This window comes from Cervus canadensis, chromosome 14 (assembly GCF_019320065.1).
Source record: "Cervus canadensis isolate Bull #8, Minnesota chromosome 14, ASM1932006v1, whole genome shotgun sequence".
Classification (NCBI taxonomy): Eukaryota; Metazoa; Chordata; class Mammalia; order Artiodactyla; family Cervidae; genus Cervus; species Cervus canadensis.
In genome coordinates this window covers 73,651,870-73,669,647 of record NC_057399.1, presented here as the reverse complement: position 1 = coordinate 73,669,647, position 17,778 = coordinate 73,651,870, and positions in this window count along the sequence as shown.

Genomic DNA, 17,778 nt, shown 5'->3' with positions numbered 1-17,778 from the left:
GCTCCTCGTATTTTCACACTTTTGATGCTCCTCTTATTTTCCCCACTTCTCTGCTCCTCGTATTTTTCTGTTTTTTTTTTTTTTTTTTTTTTTTTTTTTTTTCCCCTGTTCTTCGCTTCGGCTTTTTCACACTTCTCTTACTCCATGTAGTGGCATACTGTTGATCCTCCTCTGATTTTCGCCCCTTGTGTTCTCCTCGTTTTTGTATTTTGCTTTTTTTTTCTTGCTCCTCGTATTCTTCTCCCCTGTTTCTTCGCCTCGGGTTTTTCACTCTTCTCTTACTCCACCTAGTCCCACACTTTTGATCCTCCTCTGATTTTCGCCCTTTCTGTTCTTCTCGTTTTTGTATTTTGCTTTTTTTTTCTTGCTCCTCGTATTCTTCTCCCCTGTTTCTTCCCGTCGGGTTTTTCACACTTCTCTTACTCCACGTAGTGCAACACTTTTGATCCTCCTCTGATTTTCGCCCCTTGTGTTCTCCTCGTTTATGTATTTTGCTTTTTTTTTCTTGCTCCTCGTATTCTTCTCCCCTGTTTTTTGCCTCGGGTTTTTCACACTTCTCTTACTCCACGTAGTGCCACATTTTTGATCCTCCTCTGATTTTCGCCCCTTGTGTTCTCCTCGTTTTTGTATTTTGCTTTTTTTTTCATGCTCCTCGTATTCTTCTCCCCTGTTTCTTCGCCTCGGGTTTTTCACACTTCTCTTACTCCACGTAGAGCCACACTTTTGATCCTCCTCTGATTTTCGCCCCTTGTGTTCTCCTCGTTTTTGTATTTTGCTTTTTTTTTCTTGCTCCTCGTATTCTTCTCCCCTGTTTCTTCGCCTCGGGTTTTTCACACTTCTCTTACTCCACGTAGTGGCATATGGTTGATCCTCCTCTGATTTTCGCCCCTTGTGTTCTCCTCGTTTTTGTATTTTGCTTTTTTTTTCTTGCTCCTCGTATTCTTCTCCCCTGTTTCTTCGCCTCGGTTTTTTCACACTTCTCTTGCTCCTCGTAGTGGCATACTGTTGATACTCCTCTGATTTTCGCCCCTTGTGTTCTCCTCGTTTTTGTATTTTGCTTTTTTTTTCTTGCTCCTCGTATTCTTCTCCCCTGTTTCTTCGCCTCGGGTTTTTCACACTTCTCTTACTCCTCGTAGTGCCACACTTTTGATCCTCCTCTGATTTTTGCCCCGTGTGTTCTCCTCGTTTTAGTATTTTGCTTTTTTTTTCTTGCTCCTCGTATTCTTCTCCCCTGTTTCTTCGCCTCGGGTTTTTCACACTTCTCTTACTTCACGTAGTGCCACACTTTTGATCCTCCTCTGATTTTCGCCCCTTGTGTTCTCCTCGTTTTTGTATTTTGCTTTTTTTTCTTGCTCCTCGTATTCTTCTCCCCTGTTTCTTCGCCTCAGGTTTTTCACACTTCTCTTACTCCTCGTAGTGCCACACTTTTGATCCTCCTCTGATTTTCACCCCTTGTGTTCTTCCCGTTTGTGTATTTTGCTTTTTTTTTCTTGCTCCTCGTATTCTTCTCCCCTGTTTCTTCGCCTCGGCTTTTTCACACTTCTCTTACTCCACGTAGTGCCACACTTTTGATCCTCCTCTGATTTTTGCCCCTTGTGTTCTCCTCGTTTTTGTATTTTGCTTTTTTTTTCTTGCTCCTCGTATTCTTCTCCCCTGTTTCTTCGCATCAGCATTTTCACACTTCTCTTACTCCACGTAGTGGCATACTGTTGATCCTCCTCTGATTTTCGCCCCTTGTGTTCTCCTCGTTTTGTATTTTGCTTTTTTTTTCTTGCTCCTCGTATTCTTCTCCCCTGTTTCTTCGCGTCGGGTTTTTCACACTTCTCTTGCTCCTCGTAGTGGCATACTGTTGATCTCCTCTGATTTTCGCCCCTTGTGTTCTCCTCGTTTTTGTATTTTGCTTTTTTTTCCTTGCTCCTCGTATTCTTCTCCCCTGTTTCTTCAAATCAGCTTTTTCACACTTCTCTTACTCCTCGTAGTGGCATACTGTTGATCCTCCTCTGATTTTCGCCCCTTGTGTTCTCCTCGTTTTTGTATTTTGCTTTCTTTTTCTTGCTCCTCGTATTCTTCTCCCCTGTTTCTTCGCCTCAGGTTTTTCACACTACTCTTACTCCAGCTAGTGCCACACTTTTGATTCTCCTCTGATTTTCGCCCCTTGTGTTCTCCTCGTTTTTGTATTTTGCTTTTTTTTCCTTGCTCCTCGTATTCTTCTCCCCTGTTTCTTCGCCTCGGTTTTTCACACTTCTCTTACTCCACCTAGTGCCACACTTTTGATCCTCCTCTGATTTTCGCCCCTTGTGTTCTCCTCGTTTTTGTATTTTGCTTTTTTTTTCTTGCTCCTCGTATTCTTCTCCCCTGTTTCTTCACATCAGCTTTTTCACACTTCTCTTACTCCTCGTAGTGGCATACTGTTGATCCTCCTCTGATTTTCGCCCCTTGTGTTCTCCTCGTTTTTTTATTTTGCTTTTTTTTTCTTGCTCCTCGTATTCTTCTCCCCTGTTTCTTCGCCTCGGGTTTTTCACACTTCTTTTACTCCACGTAGTGGCATATGGGTGATCCTCCTCTGATTTTCGCCCCTTGTGTTCTCCTCGTTTTTGTATTTTGTTTTTTTTTTCTTGCGCCTCGTATTCTTCTCCCCTGTTTCTTCGCCTCGGGTTTTTCACACTTCTCTTACTCCACCTAGTGCCACACTTTTGATCTTCCTCTGATTTTCGCCCCTTGTGTTCTCCTCGTTTTTGTATTTTGCTTTTTTTTTCTTGCTCCTCCTATTCTTCTCCCCTGTTTCTTCGCCTCGGGTTTTTCACACTTCTCTTACTCCACGTAGTGCCACACTTTTGATCCTCCTCTGATTTTCGCCCCTTGTGTTCTCCTCGTTTTTGTTTTTTGCTTTTTTTTTCTTGCTCCTTGTATTCTTCTGCCCTGTTTCTTCGCCTCGGGTTTTTCACACTTCTCTTACTCCAAGTAGTGCCACACTTTTGATCCTCCTCTGATTTTCGCCCCTTGTGTTCTCCTCGTTTTTGTATTTTGCTTTTTTTTTCTTGCTCCTCGTATTCTTCTCCCCTGTTTCTTCGCCTCGGGTTTTTCACACTTCTCTTACTCCACGTAGTGGCATACTGTTGATCCTCCTCTGATTTTCGCCCCTTGTGTTCTCCTCGTTTTTGTATTTTGCTTTTTTTTTCTTGCTCCTCGTATTCTTCTCCCCTGTTTCTTCGCCTCGGGTTTTTCAGAATTCTCTTACTCCAGCTAGTGGCACACTTTTGATCCTCCTCTGATTTTCGCCCCTTGTGTTCTCCTCGTTTTTGTATTTTGCTTTTTTTTCTTGCTCCTCGTATTCTTCTCCCCTGTTTCTTCGCCTCGGGTTTTTCACACTTCTCTTGCTCCTCGTAGTGGCATACTGTTGATCCTCCTCTGATTTTCGCCCCTTGTGTTCTCCTCGTTTTTGTATTTTGCTTTTTTTTTCTTGCTCACCGTATTCTTCTCCCCTGTTTCTTCACATCAGCTTTTTCACGCTTCTCTTACTCCTCGTAGTGGCATACTGTTGATCCTCCTCTGATTTTCGCCCCTTGTGTTCTCCTCGTTTTTGTATTTTGCTATTTTTTTCTTGCTCCTCGTATTCTTCTCCCCTGTTTCTTCACATCAGCTTTTTCACACTTCTCTTACTCCTCGTATTGGCATACTGTTGATCCTCCTCTGATTTTCGCCCCTTGTGTTCTCCTCGTTTTTGTATTTTGCTTTTTTTTTCTTGCTCCTCGTATTCTTTTCCCCTGTTTCTTCGCCCCGGGTTTTTCACACTTCTCTTACTCCACGTAGTGGCATACTGTTGATCCTCCTCTGATTTTCGCCCCTTGTGTTCTCCTCGTTTTTGTATTTTGCTTTTTTTTTCTTGCTCCTCGTATTCTTCTCCCTTGGTTTTTCGCCTCGGGTTTTTCACACTTCTCTTGCTCCTCGTAGTGGCTTACTGTTGATCCTCCTCTGATTTTCGCCCCTTGTGTTCTCCTCGTTTTTGTATTTTGCTTTTTTTTTCTTGCTCATCGTATTCTTCTCCCCTGTTTCTTCATATCAGCTTTTTCACACTTCTCTTACTCCTCGTAGTGGCATAATGTTGATCCTCCTCTGATTTTCGCCCCTTGTGTTCTCCTCGTTTTTGTATTTTGCTATTTTTTCTTGCTCCTCGTATTCTTCTCCCCTGTTTCTTCGCCTCGGGTTTTTCACACTTCTCTTACTCCACGTAGTGGCATACTGTTGATCCTCCTCTGATTTTCGCCCCTTGTGTTCTCCTCGTTTTGGTATTTTGCTTTTTTTCTTGCTCCTCGTATTCTTCTCCCCTGTTTCTTCACCTCAGCTTTTTCACAGTTCTCTTACTCCTCGTAGTGGCATACTGTTGATCCTCCTCTGATTTTCGCCCCTTGTGTTCTCCTCGTTTTTGTATTTTGCTTTTTTTTTCTTGCTCCTCGTATTCTTCTCCCCTGTTTCTTTGCCTCGGGTTTTTCACACTTCTCTTACTCCACGTAGTGCCACACTTTTGATCCTCCTTTGATTTTGGCCCCTTGTGTTCTCCTCGTTTTTGTATTTTGCTTTTTTTTTTCTTGCTCCTCGTATTCTTCTCCCCTGTTTCTTTGCCTCGGCTTTTTCACACTTCTCTTGCTCCTCGTAGTGGCATACTGTTGATCCTCCTCTGATTTTCGCCCCTTGTGTTCTCCTCGTTTTTGTATTTTGCTTTTTTTTTCTTGCTCCTCGTATTCTTCTCCCCTGTTTCTTCACATCAGCTTTTTCACACTTCTCTTACTCCTCGTAGTGGCATACTGTTGATCCTCCTCTGATTTTCGCCCCTTGTGTTCTCCTCGTTTTTGTATTTTGCTTTTTTTTTCTTGCACCTCGTATTCTTCTCCCCTGTTTCTTCACATCACCTTTTTCAGACTTCTCTTACTCCACGTAGTGCCACACGTTTGATCCTCCTCTGATTTTCGCCCCTTGTGTTCTCCTCATTTTTGTATTTTGCTTTTTTTTTCTTGCTCCTCGTATTCTTCTCCCCTGTTTCTTCGCCTAGGGTTTTTCACACTTCTCTTACTCCACTTGTACCACACTTTTGATCCTCCTCTGATTTTCGCCCCTTGTGTTCTCCTCGTTTTTGTATTTTGCTTTTTTTTCTTGCTCCTCGTATTCTTCTCCCCTGTTTCTTTGCCTCGGGTTTTTCACACTTCCTCTGCCTCTCTCGTAGTGGCATAACTGTTGATCCTCCTCTGATTTTTCGCCCCTTGTGGTTCTCCTCGTTTTTTGTATTTTGCTTGTTTTTTCTTGCTCCCCGTATTCTTTATCGCTCCTGTTTCTTCACATCAGCTTTTTTCAACACTGTCTTTTACCCTCGTAGTGGCATACTGTTTGACCTCCTCTTTGATTTCGCCCCTTGGTTCTCCTCGTTTTTGTATTTTGCTTTTTTTCCCTGCTCCTCGTATCTTCTCCCCTGTTTCTTCACCTCAGGTTTTTCACACTTCTCTTACTCCTCGTAGTGGCATACTGTTGATCCTCCTCTGATTTTCGCCCCTTGTGTTCTCCTCGTTTTTGTATTTTGCTTTTTTTTCTTTCTCCTCGTATTCTTCTCCCCTGTTTCTTCGCCTCGGGTTTTTCACACTTCTCTTGCTCCTCGTAGTGGCATACTGTTGATCTCCTCTGATTTTTCGCCCCTTGTGTTCTCCTCGTTTTTGTATTTTGCTTTTTTTTTCTTGCTCCTCGTATTCTTCTCCCCTGTTTCTTCGCCTCGGGTTTTTCACACCTCTTACTCCACGTAGTGGCATACTGTTGATCCTCCTCTGTTTTTTGCCCCTTGTGTTCTCCTCGTTTATGTATTTTGCTTTTTTTTCCTTTCTCCTCGTATTCTTCTCCCGTTTCCTTTGGCCTCGGGTCTTTTTCACACTTCTCTTACTCCTCGTAGTGCCATCACTTTTGGATCCTCCTCTGATTTTCGCCCCTTGTGTTCTCCTCGTTTTTGTATTTTGCTTTTTTTTCTTTGCTCCTCGTATTCTTCTCCCCTGTTTCTTCGCCTCGGGTTTTTCACACTTCTCTTGCTCCTCGTAGTGGCATACTGTTGATCCTCCTCTGATTTTCGCCCCTTGTGTTCTCCTCGTTTTTTATATTTTGCTTTTTTTTCCTTGCTCCTCGTATTCTTCTCCCCTGTTTCTTCACTCGGGTTTTCACAACTTCTCTATTCACGTAGTGCGACAACTTTTGATCCTCCTCTGATTTTCGCCCCTTGTTTTCTCCTCGTTTTTGTATTTTGCTTTTTTTCTTGCTCCTCGTATTCTTCTCCCCTGTTTCTTCGCCTCGGGTTTTTCACACTTCTCATGCTCCTCGTAGTGGCACACTGTTGATCCTCCTCTGATTTTCGCCCCTTGTGTTCTCCTCATTTTTGTATTTTGCTTTCTTTTTCTTGCTCCTCGTATTCTTTCCCCTGTTTCTTCGCCTTGGGTTTTTCACACTTCTCTTACTCCACGTAATGCCACACTTTTGATCCTCCTCTGATTTTCGCCACTTGTGTTCTCCTCGTTTTTGTATTTTGCTTTTTTTTCTTGCTCCTCGTATTCTTCTCCCCTGTTTCTTCTCCTCGCGTTTTTCACACTTCTCTTACTCCACCTAGTGCCACACTTTTGATCCTCCTCTGATTTTCGCCCCTTGTGTTCTCCTCGTTTTTGTATTTTACTTTTTTTCTTTCTCCTCGTATTCTTCTCCCCTTTTTCTTAACCTCAGGTTTTTCACACATTTGTTGCTCCTCGTATTTTCACACTTTTCATGCTCCTCTTATTTTTCACACTTTTCTGCTCCTCGTATTTTTCTGTTTTTTTTTTTTTTCTCCTCGTATGTTTCTTCCCTTTTCTTGCTCCTCGTGTTTTTCACACTTTTCTTGCTCCTCGTATTTTCACACGTTTGATGCTCCTCTTATTTTTCACACTTTTCTGCTCCTCGTATTTTTTGTTTTTGTTTTTGTTTTTTTCTCCTCATATATTTCTTCCCTTTTCTTGCTCCTCGTGTTTTTCACTATTTTCTTTCTCCTCGTATTTTCACACTTTTGAGGCTCCACTTATTTTCCCCACTTTTCTACTCCTCGTATTTTTGTGTTTTTTTTTTTTTTCGCTCCTCATATTTTTCTCCCCTATTTCTCCTCCTGGGATTTTTCCCACTTTTCTTGCTCCTCGTATTTTTACACTTTTATGCTTCTCTGATCCCGTTGGAATCACTTGGGCATCACGTGGGTGTAACGTGGGCATCACGTGGTCTTCACGTGGGCATCACGTGAGAATCAGTTTGGAGTCACGTGGGAATCACGTGGGCATCACGTTGGAATCACATGGGAATCACGTGGGCATCACGTGGGCAAAACGTGGAAATCACGTGGGAATCACGTGGGAATCACGTGAGAATCACTTGGGAGTCACGTGGGAATCACGTGGGCATCAAGTGGGAATCACGTGGGAATCACGTGGGCAACACGTGGGAATCACCTGGCCATCATGTGGGAATCACGTGGGAATAATGTGGGCATCAGGTGGGTATCACGTGGGAATCACTTGGGAATCACGTGAGAATCACGTGGCCATCACTTGGGAATCACGTGGGAATCACGTGGGAAACACGTGGGAATCACGTGGCCATCATGTGGGAATCACGTGGGAATAATGTGGGCATCAGGTGGGTATCACGTGGGCAACACGTGGGAATCACGTGGGAATCAGTTGGCCATCACGTGGGATTCACGTGGGAATCACGGGGGAATCACGAGGGTATCACGTGGGCATCACGTGGGCATCACGTGGGCAACACATGGGAATCACGTGGGCATCACGTGGGAATCACGTGGGCAACAGTGGGAATCACATGGGAATCACGTGGGCAACACGTGGGAATCACTTGGGAATCACGTGGGCATCACGTGGGCAACACGGGGGAACACGTATGCATCACGTGGGAATCACGTGGGAATCACGTGGAAATCACGTGGGCATCACGTGGGAATCACGTGGGAATCACGTGGCCATCACGTGGGAATCACGTGGGCATCACGTGGGCATCACGTGGGAATCACGTGGGCATCACCTGGGAATCACGTGGGAATCACGTGGCAAACACGTGGTCAACACCTGGGCATCACGTGGGAATCACGTGACCATCACGTGGGAATCACGTGGGAATCACGAGGGCATCACGTGGGAATCACGTGGGCAACACGTGGGAATCACGTGGCCATCACGTGGGCATCACGTGGGCATCACGTGGGAATCACGTGGGAATCACGTGGGCATCACGTGGAAATCACGTGGCCATCACGTGGGAATCACGTGGGCATCACGTGAGAATCACGTGGGAATCAAGTGGGAATCATGTGGGCAATATGTGGGAAACACGTGGGCATCACGTGGGCAGCACGTGGGAAACACGTGGCCATCACGTGGGAATCACGTGAGAATCACGTGGGCAACATGTGGGAATCACGTGGGAATCACGTGGGAATGACGTGGGCATCACGTGGGAATTACGTGGGCATCACGTGGCCATCACGTGGGAATCACTTGGGAATCACGTGGGCATCACGTGGGCATCACATTGGAATCACGTGGGAATCACGTGGCCATCACGTGGGAATCACGTGGGAATCAGGTGGGAATCACGTGGGCAACACGTGGGAATCACGTGGCCATCACATGGGCATCACGTGGGCATCACGTGGGAATCACGTGGGAATCACGTAGGCTTCACGTGGGCATCACGTGGGAATCACGTGTGCATCACGTGGGAATCACGTGGCCATCACGTGGGCATCACGTGGCCATCACGTGGGAATCACGTGGGCATCACGTGGCCATCACGTGGCCATCACGTGGGAATCACGTGGGAATCACGTGGGAATCACGTGGGCAACACGTGGGAATCACGTGGGAATCACGTGGGCATCACGTGGGAATCACGTTGGGATCACGTGGGAATCACGTGGGAATCACGTGGGCATCAAGTGGCCATCACGTGGGCATCACGTGGGAATCACGTGGGAATCACGTGGGCATCACGTGGGAATCACGTGGCCATCACGTGAGAATCACGTGGGCATCACGTGGCCATCACGTGGGAATCACGTGGGAATCACGTGGGAATCACGTGGGCAACACGTGGGAATCACGTGGGCATCACGTGGGCAACACGTGGGCATCACGTGGGCATCAGGTGGGCATCACGTGGGAATCACGTGGGCATTACGTGGGAATCATGTGGGCATCACGTGAGAATCACTTGGGAATCACGTGGGAATCTTCGCCTCGGGTTTTTCACAATGCTCTTGCTCCTCGTAGTTGCATACTGTTGATTCTCCTCTGATTTCCACCCCTTGTCTGCTCCTCGTTCTTGTCTTTTGCTTTTTCTTTCTTGCTCCTCGTATTCTTCTCCCCTGTTTCTTCAACTCGGGTTTTTCACACTGCTCTTGCTCCTCGTATTGGCATACATTTGATTCTCCTCTGATTTTCCCCACTTGTCTGCTCCTCGTTTTTGTATTTTGCTTTTTTTTTCTTGCTCCCCGTTTTCTTCTCCTCTGTTTCTTCGCCTCGGGTTTTTCACACTGCTCTTGCTCCTTGTACTGCCACACTGTTGATCCTCCTCTGATTTTCGCCCCTTGTGTTCTCTTCGTTTTTGTATTTTGCTTTTTTTTTCTTGCTCCTCGTATTCTTCTCCCCTGTTTCTTCCCCTCGGGTTTTTCACTCTTCTCTTGCTCCTCATAGTGGCATACTGTTGATCCTCCTCTGATTTTCGCCCCTTGTGTTCTCCTCGATATTGTATTTTGCTTTTATTTTCTTTCTCCTCGTATTCTTCTCCCCTGTTTCTTCGACTTGGGTTTTTCACACTTCTCTTGCTCCTCGTAGTGCCACACGTTGATCCTCCTCTGATCTTCGCCCCTTGTGTTCTCCTCGTTTTTGTATTTTGCTTTTTTTTTCTTGCTCCTCGTATTCTTCTCCCCTGTTTTTTCGCCTCGGGTTTTTCACACTTCTCTTGCTCCTCGTAGTGACATACTGATGATCCTCCTCTGATTTTCGCCCCTTGTGTTCTCCTCGTTTATGTATTTTGCTTTTTTTTCTTGCTCCTTGTATTCTTCTCCCCTGTTTCTTCACATCAGGATTTTCACACTGCTCTTGCTCCTTGTAGGGCCACACTTTTGATCCTCCTCTGATTTTCGCCCCTTGTGTTCTCCTCGTTTTTGTATTTTGCTTTTTTTTCTTGCTCCTCGTATTCTTCTCCCCTGTTTCTTCACATCAGGATTTTCACACTGCTCTTGCTCCTTGTTGTGCCACACTATTGATCCTCCTCTGATTTTCGCCCCTGGTGTTCTCCTCGTTTTTGTATTTTGCTTTATTTTTCTTGCTCCTCATATTTTTATCCCGTGTTTCTTCGCCTCGGGTTTTTCACACTTCTCTTACTCCACGTAGTGGCATACAGTTGATCCTCCTCTGATTTTCGCCCCCTGTGTTCTCCTTGTTTTTGTATTTTGTTTTTTTTCTTGCTCCTCGTATTCTTCTCCCCTGTTTCTCCGCCTCGGGTTTTTCACACTTCTCTTGCTCCTCGTAGTGGCATACTGTTGATCCTCCTCTGATTTTCGCCCCTTGTGTTCTCCTCGTTTTTGTATTTTGCTTTTTTTTTCTTGCTCCCCGTATTCTTCTCCCCTGTTTCTTCACATCAGCTTTTTCACACTTCTCTTACTCCTCGTAGTGGCATACTGCTGATCCTCCTCTGATTTTCGCCCCTTGTGTTCTCCTCGTTTTTGTATTTTGCTTTTTTTCTTGCTCCTCGTATTCTTCTCCCCTGTTTCTTCGCCTCGGGTTTTCACACTTCTCTTGCTCCTCGTAGTGGCATACTGTTGATCCTCCTCTGATTTTCGCCCCTTGTGTTCTCCTCGTTTTTGTATTTTGCTTTTTTTTTCTTGCTCCTCGTATTCTTCTCCCCTGTTTCTTCGCCTCGGGTTTTTCACACTTTTCTTACTCCTCGTAGTGGCCTACTGTTGATCCTCCTCTGATTTTCGCCCCTTGTGTTCTCCTCGTTTTTGTATTTTGCTTTTTTTTTCTTGCTCCTCGTATTCTTCTCCCCTGTTTCTTCGCCTCGGTTTTTTCACACTTCTCTTACTCCACGTAGTGCCACACTTTTGATCCTCCTCTGATTTTCGCCCCTTGTGTTCTCCTCGTTTTGTATTTTGCTTTTTTTTTCTTGCTCCTCGTATTCTTCTCCCCTGTTTCTTCGCCTCGGGTTTTTCACACTTCTCTTACTCCACGTAATGGCATACTGTTGATCCTCCTCTGATTTTCGCCCCTTGTGTTCTCCTCGTTTTTGTATTTTGCTTTTTTTTTCTTGCTCCTCGAATTCTTTTCCCCTGTTTCTTCACCTCGGGTTTTTCACACTTCTCTTACTCCACGTAGTGCCACCATTTGATCCTCCTCTGATTTTCGCCCTTTGTGTTCTCCTCGTTTTTGTATTTTGCTTTTTTTTCTTGCTCCGCGTATTCTTCTCCTCTGTTTCTTCGCCTCGGGTTTTTCACACTTCTCTTGCTCCTCGTAGTGGCATACTGTTGATCCTCCTCTGATTTTCGCCACTTGTGTTCTCCTCGTTTTTGTATTTTGCTTTTTTTTTCTTGCTCCTCGTATTCTTCTCCCCTGTTTTTTCACATCAGCTTTTTCAGCCTTCTCTTACTCCACGTAGTGCCACACTTTTGATCCTCCTCTGATTTTCGCCCCTTGTGTTCTGCTCATTTTTGTATTTTGCTTTTTTTTTCTTGCTCCTCGTATTCTTCTCCCCTGTTTCTTCGCCTCGGGTTTTTCACACTTCTCTTACTCCACGTAGTGCGACACTTTTGATCCTCCTCTGATTTTCGCCCCTTGTGTTCTCCTCGTTTTTGTATTTTACTTTTTTTCTTGCTCCTCGTATTCTTCTCCCCTGTTTCTTCGCCTCGGGTTTTTCACACTTGTCTTGCTCCTCGTAGTGGCATACTGTTGATCCTCCTCTGATTTTAGCCCCTTGTGTTCTCCTCGTTTATGTATTTTGCTTTTTTTTTCTTGCTCCTCGTATTCTTCTCCCCTTTTTCTTAACCTCAGGTTTTTCACACATTTGTTGCTCCTCGTATTTTCACACTTTCCATGCTCCTCTTATTTTTCACACTTTTCTGCTCCTCGTATTTTTCTGTTTTTTTTTTTTTTGCTCCTCGTATGTTTCTTCCCTTTTCTTGCTCCTCGTGTTTTTCACACTTTTCTTGCTCCTCGTATTTTCACACGTTTGATGCTCCTCTTATTTTTCACACTTTTCTGCTCCTCGTATTTTTTGTTTTTGTTTTTGTTTTTTGCTTCTCATATATTTCTTCCCTTTTCTTGCTCCTCGTGTTTTTCACTATTTTCTTTCTCCTCGTATTTTCACACTTTTGAGGCTCCACTTATTTTCCCCACTTTTCTACTCCTCGTATTTTTGTGTTTTTTTTTTTTTTCGCTCCTCATATTTTTCTCCCCTATTTCTCCCCCTGGGATTTTTCACACTTTTCTTGCTCCTCGTATTTTTACACTTTTATGCTTCTCTGATCCCGTTGGAATCACTTGGGCATCACGTGGGTGTAACGTGGGCATCACGTGGTCTTCACGTGGGCATCACGTGAGAATCAGTTTGGAGTCACGTTGGAATCACGTGGGCATCACGTTGGAATCACATGGGAATCACGTGGGCATCACGTGGGCATCACGTGGGCAACACGTGGAAATCACGTGGGAATCACGTCGGAATCACGTGAGAATCACTTGGGAGTCACGTGGGAATCACGTGGGCATCAAGTGGGAATCACGTGGGAATCACGTGGGCAACACGTGGGAATCACCTGGCCATCATGTGGGCATCACGTGGGAATAATGTGGGCATCAGGTGGGTATCACGTGGGAATCACGTGGGAATCACGTGAGAATCACGTGGCCATCACTTGGGAATCACGTGGGAATCACGTGGGAAACACGTGGGAATCACGTGGGAAACACGTGGGAATCACGTGGCCATCATGTGGGAATCACGTGGGAATAATGTGGGCATCAGGTGGGTATCACGTGGGCAACACGTGGGAATCACGTGGGAATCAGGTGGCCATCACGTGGGATTCACGTGGGAATCACGGGGGAATCACGAGGGGATCACGTGGGCATCACGTGGGCATCACGTGGGCAACACATGGGAATCACGTGGGCATCACGTGGGAATCACGTGGGCAACAGTGGGAATCACAGGGGAATCACGTGGGCAACACGTGGGAATCACTTGGGAATCACGTGGGCATCACGTGGGCAACACGTGGGAAACACGTATGCATCACGTGGGAATCACGTGGGAATCACGTGGAAATCACGTGGGAATCACGTGGGAATCACGTGGCCATCACGTGGGAATCACGTGGGCATCATGTGGGAATCACGTGGAAATCACGTGGGCATCACCTGTGAATCACGTGGGAATCACGTGGCAAACACGTGGTCAACACGTGGGCATCACGTGGGAATCACGTGGCCATCACATGGGAATCACGTGGGAATCACGTGGGCAACACGTGGGAATCACGTGGCCATCACGTGGGAATCACGTGGGCATCACGTGGGAATCACGTGGAAATCACGTGGCCATCACGTGGGAATCACGTGGGCATCACGTGAGAATCACGTGGGAATCAAGTGGGAATCACGTGGGCAATATGTGGGAAACACGTGGGCATCACGTGGGCAACACGTGGGAAACACGTGGCCATCACGTGGGAATCACGTGAGAATCACGTGGGCAACATGTGGGAATCACGTCGGAATCACGTGGGAATGACGTGGGCATCACGTGGGAATTACGTGGGCCTCACGTGGCCATCACGTGGGAATCACTTGGGAATCACGTGGGCATCACGTGGGCATCACATGGGAATCACGTGGGAATCACGTGGCCATCACGTGGGAATCAGGTGGGAATCAGGTGGGAATCACGTGGGCAACACGTGGGAATCACGTGGCCATCACATGGGCATCACGTGGGCATCACGTGGGAATCACGCGGGAATCACGTAGGCATCACGTGGGCATCACGTGGGAATCACGTGGAAATCACGTGGGCATCACGTGGCCATCACGTGGGAATCACGTGGGCATCACGTGGGCATCAGGTGGGAATCACGTGGGAATCACGTGGGCATCACCTGTGAATCACGTGGGAATCACGTGGCAAACACGTGGTCAACACGTGGGCATCACGTGGGAATCACGTGGCCTACACGTGGGAATCACGTGGGAATCACGAGGGCATCACGTGGGAATCACGTGGGCAACACGTGGGAATCACGTGGCCATCACGTGGGAATCACGTGGGCATCACGTGGGAATCACGTGGGCATCACGTGGGCATCACGTGGAAATCACGTGGCCATCACGTGGGAATCACGTGGGCATCACGTGAGAATCACGTGGGAATCAAGTGGGAATCATGTGGGCAATATGTGGGAAACACGTGGGCATCACGTGGGCAACACGTGGGAAACACGTGGCCAGCACGTGGGAATCACGTGAGAATCACGTGGGCAACATGTGGGAATCACGTGGGAATCACGTGGGAATGACGTGGGCATCACGTGGGAATTACGTGGGCATCACGTGGCCATCACGTGGGAATCACTTGGGAATCACGTGGGCATCACGGGGGCATCACATGGGAATCTGTGGGAATCACGTGGCCATCACGTGGGAATCACGTGGGAATCAGGTGGGAATCACGTGGGCATCACGTGGGCATCACGTGGGAATCACGTGGGCATCACGTGGGCATCACGTGGGAATCACGTGGGAATCACGTGGCAAACACGTGGTCAACACGTGGGCATCACGTGGGAATCACGTGGCCATCACGTGGGAATCACGTGGGAATCACGAGGGCATCACGTGGGAATCACGTGGGCAACACGTGGGAATCACGTGGCCATCAAGTGGGAATCACGTGGGCATCACGTGGGAATCACGTGGGCATCACGTGGGCATCACGTGGAAATCACGTGGCCATCACGTGGGAATCACGTGGGAATCACGTGGGCATCACGTGAGAATCACGTGGGAATCAAGGGGGAATCATGTGGGCAATATGTGGGAAACACGTGGGCATCACGTGGGCAACACGTGGGAAACACGTGGCCATCACGTGGGAATCACGTGAGAATCACGTGGGCAACATGTGGGAATCACGTGGGAATCACGTGGGAATGACGTGGGCATCAAGTGGGAATTACGTGGGCATCACGTGGCCATCACGTGGGAATCACGTGGGAATCACGTGGGCATCACGTGGGCATCACATGGGAATCACGTGGGAATCACGTGGCCATCACGTGGGAATCACGTGGGAATCAGGTGGGAATCATGTGGGCAACACGTGGGAATCACGTGGCCATCACATGGGCATCACGTGGGCATCACGTGGGCAACACGTGGGAATCACGTGGCCATCACATGGGCATCACGTGGGCATCACGTGGGAATCACGTGGGAATCACGTAGGCCTCACGTGGGCATCACGCCGGAATCACGTGGGCATCACGTGGGAATCACGTGGCCATCACGTGGGCATCACGTGGCCATCACGTGGGAATCACGTGGGCATCACGTGGCCATCACGTGGCCATCACGTGGGCATCACGTGGGCATCACGTGGGAATCACGTGGGAATCACGTGGGCAACACGTGGGAATCACGTGGGAATCACGTGGCCATCACGTGGGAATCACGTGGGCATCACTTGGGCATCACGTGGGAATCATGTGGGAATCACGTGGGCATCACGTGGGAATCACGTTGGAATCACGTGGGAATCACATGGGAATCACGTGGGCATCAAGTGGCCATCACGTGGGCATCACATGGGAATCACGTGGGAATCACGTGGGCATCACGTGGGAATCACGTGGCCATCACGTGAGAATCACGTGGGCATCACGTGGCCATCACGTGGGAATCACGTGGGAATCACGTGGGCAACACGTGGGAATCACGTGGGCATCACGTGGGCAACACGTGGGCATCACGTGGGCATCAGGTGGGCATCACGTGGGAATCACGTGGGAATTACGTGGGAACCATGTGGGCATCACGTGAGAATCACTTGGGAATCACGTGGGAATCTTCGCCTCGGGTTTTTCACAATGCTCTTGCTCCTCGTAGTTGCATACTGTTGATTCTCCTCTGATTTCCAACCCTTGTGTGCTCCTCGTTCTTGTCTTTTGCTTTTTCTTTCTTGCTCCTCGTATTCTTCTCCCCTGTTTCTTCAACTCGGGTTTTTCACACTGCTCTTGCTCCTCGTATTGGCATACATTTGATCCTCCTCTGATTTTCGCCCCTTGTGTTCTCCTCGTTTTTGTATTTTGCTTTTTTTTTCTTGCTCCTCGTATTTTTCTCCCCTGTTTCTTCGCCTCGGTTTTTCACACTTCTCTTACTCCACGTAGTGGCATACTGTTGATCCTCTTCTGATTTTCGCCCCTTGTGTTCTCCTCGTTTTTGTATTTTGCTTTTTTTTTCTTGCTCCTCGTATTCTTCTCTCCTGTTTCTTCACCTCGGGTTTTTCACTCTTCTCTTGCTCCTCATAGTGGCATACTGTTGATCCTCCTCTGATTTTCGCCCCTTGTGTTCTCCTCGATATTGTATTTTGCTTTTATTTTCTTTCTCCTCGTATTCTTCTCCCCTGTTTCTTTGACTCGGGTTTTTCACACTTCTCTTGCTCCTCGTAGTGCCACACGTTGATCCTCCTCTGATCTTCGCCCCTTGTGTTCTCCTCGTTTTTGTATTTTGCTTTTTTTTCTTGCTCCGCGTATTCTTCTCCTCTGTTTCTTTGCCTCGGGTTTTTCACACTTCTCTTGCTCCTCGTAGTGGCATACTGTTGATCCTCCTCTGATTTTCGCCCCTTGTGTTCTCCTCGTTTTTGTATTTTGTTTTTTTTTCTTGCTCCTCGTATTCTTCTCCCCTGTTTCTTCGCCTCGGGTTTTTCACACTTCTCTTACTCCACGTAGTGGCATACTGTTGATCCTCCTCTGATTTTCGCCCCTTGTGTTCTCCTCGTTTTTGTATTTTGCTTTTTTTTTCTTGCTCCTCGTATTCTTCTCCCCTGTTTCTTCACATCAGGATTTTCACACTGCTCTTGCTCCTTGTTGTGCCACACTATTGATCCTCCTCTGTTTTTCGCCCCTTGTGTTCTCCTCGTTTTTGTATTTTGCTTTTTTTTTCTTGCTCCTCGTATTCTTCTCCCCTGTTTCTTCGCCTCGCGTTTTTCACAGTTCTCTTCCTCCACCTAGTGCCACACTTTTGATCCTCCTCTGATTTTCGCCCCTTGTGTTCTCCTCGTTTTTGTATTTTGCTTTTTTTTCTTGCTCCTCGTATTCTTCTCCCCTGTTTCTTCGCCTCGGGTTTTTCACACTTCTCTTGCTCTCGTAGTGGCATACTGTTGATCCTCCTCTGATTTTCGCCCCTTGTGTTCTCCTCGTTTTTGTATTTTGCTTTTTTTTTCTTGCTCCTCGTATTCTTCTCCCCTGTTTCTTCGCCTCGGGTTTTTCACACTTCTTTTGCTCCTCGTAGTGGCATACTGGTGATCCTCCTCTGATTTTCGCCCCTTGTGTTCTCCTCGTTTTTGTATTTTGCTTTTTTTTTCTTGCTCCTCGTATTCTTCTCCCCTGTTTCTTCGCCTCGGGTTTTTTCACACTTCTCTTACTCCACGTAGTGGCATACTGTT